Source organism: Bombina bombina, chromosome 12 (genome assembly GCF_027579735.1).
Source record: "Bombina bombina isolate aBomBom1 chromosome 12, aBomBom1.pri, whole genome shotgun sequence".
Classification (NCBI taxonomy): Eukaryota; Metazoa; Chordata; class Amphibia; order Anura; family Bombinatoridae; genus Bombina; species Bombina bombina.
Window position 1 is genome coordinate 35522097 of NC_069510.1, and position 2569 is coordinate 35524665.

Consider the following 2569-nt stretch of genomic DNA (forward strand, 5'->3'; position numbering starts at 1 on the left):
TCTAAACAGTGGAAACAGTAGTTCTCCTACACAGCTAAATCCTCGCACTCATCCTCCTATATGGAAACCAATTTGAAAATTCTTACAAGGTGGTATTTGACCCCCAACAGATTAAAGTATATGTTTAAGTCAGCGAGTGATAGGTGCTGGAGAGGTTGTGGTCAGGAGGGTACCATGTTTTATATCTGGTGGGAGTGTGTTCACCTACATCCATTTTGGAAAGATATATATATAGAAATCGGAAAGGTAGCAGGCCTCACTATAGAGTTCTCTCCAACACTCTCTATTTTTAATGATCTCTCTACTATACCATGCAAGTTACGACGTACTATAACACAGATTATGATTAATGCTGCCAAAAAAAATGATTCCTAAATACTGGAAATCCCCACAAATTCCAACATTGGAAAGCTGGTTGAAACAAGTGGAATATACAATTAAAATGGAGAGGTATTTTTATTTTTCTACAGGAAAGTTAAATGTATATTATGATATTGTTTTCTTATGGGAACAGTACAAATTCGCTAACGCAAAGTGAGAGTTGGAGGGGCTCTGGGTCCCAAATTACATCAAATCAGTTCATACCACACCTTATCATTAAATTTCACAACTGATGGTAAATATTATAAGCTGAGCTTCAATATGCGCTATAACATCAAAGGCGAAATTCGATACAGGTTAAAATATATCCCTGGGCTGTACTGCTATACTGTTATACTGCTACACTGGTATCTATACCAATATATTTGTACGCATTTTATTCATGGGCTAAGTTTATTGGTAATTTTATGATGTCTTGTTTTTATTTTTTGTTAAAGCTGTTCTTCATCTATGTCTATTTTGATTAGCGAAAGATTTCGCAAAAAGTTTCTTTGTTCTGTTAGCAATAGTACCAAGGAGGTCACAGTGTACTGGACATTTGAATAGCACAGACCTCCTTCAGTTTAAAGCAGCAATGTGATTTATGTCCAAAGCCACTTTCATCTCAAGGACTTGTGAAAGAATGTTATATTTTACAATGGCTGTTGTTGACTAATATATGACATGTGGCATGATGTTGATATTATCACTGTATACTAGATAAAGAAATAATAAATAAAAAAAAGAAGCAGCCTGAAGGCTCATGCGGAAACAGGGGCATCAGGGGCCGTTCGGCCCTTGATAATTCGGCCCCCTGGTCCGAATAAGATCTTCCCCTTGAAAGGAAGAGAAAGGACTCTGGATTTAGAAGTCATATCCGCAGACCAAGACTTCAACCAGAGAGCCCTGAGGGCTAGGACCGCAAAACCTGAAGCCTTAGCATTCAGGTGAATAATCTGCATATTCGCATAAAAGATGATAGAATTAACAGCAGTAGGTAGGGGCCCCTGGCCACCGCTGCCACCGGTTAAAATAAAAATCCTGCATACTGGAACATTCTCCTTAGAAAAGTTTCCAAATTTGTATTCATAGATTTCTCTAAAGGAAGAGCTATCCTCAAGAGTTATAGTAGTAGGCTTAGCTAACGTCAAAATGGTGCCATCCACCTTAGGGTTGGAGCCCCACAGCTCTAATTGAGAGTCAGGGACTGGGAACAATTTTTTTAAAAGTAGCAGAGGGAGAAAAGGATTTTCCAATTCTTTCCAATTCATTACTAATAATGTTCGCCATGCTGTCTTCATAAACTCTATCCAATTTAGAGATCTTAGGTTCCTCAGGTAGCTTAGCCTCTGGAACCTCTAGCGTAGACAGGACCTCTATAAGTAAAAAACGCAGATGTTCAATTTTAAATCTAATGGTGGGTTCCTCAGCCAGAGGAGATTTAGTAATAGAAGTCTCCGACTCCGAAAGGTCACCCTCTGACGCCACAGAGGTTAACTCATCCTCAGATAGCTGGGACATACTGGCTAGATCCGATTGGAAATTAGATTAATCTAAAACAGGAGAACTGTGGTTAACCTTTCTCTTGTGTTTCCCAGAGATAGGTAGGGCCGCCGATTGTAACTGCGCTGTAAAGTCCGCAGGAAAAAGGCCCCCTCCAGACGGAGAAATAGCTGTGCTGCGGGGAACTGCATGTGAAGCGGTTAGGGAAGAAAGGGTACTAATCTCTCGGGTCACAGAATCCTGAGAGGTTGATGGCTCAGGGGGACGAATTGCCCTAGGGTTAATAGCAGACTTAGCTCCATTCTTAGACTTTAAAACAGTACCCAGGCAAATGGAACAAAATTAAGCAGGCGGGCAAACCACGGCCTCCTCACAATATAAGCAGGTATTATTAATCACTAAAGAAGGAGTGGAACCTTCTAAAGTATTATCAGAGTCCTCCATAGTTGGAATGTAATCCCACATTTCAAAACCAATGGCTGGGGTATTCATCACCTCCTAGGCCCAGACAAGTTATCAAGAATCACTCCTCAGGAGTTCTGTTTGCAGCAGGATCATAAGGAAGTGAATGAAGCCGTGCCTGGTCATATGGTGTGCAAGGCAGGACTTCCCCTGCTATGAAAAAGTACATAAAGCTATTAGGAGCTGCACAACTTACAAAGTGAAAGTGAAACCTGTCTGTTCCAGCCAAAAGTACAGTCTAAAT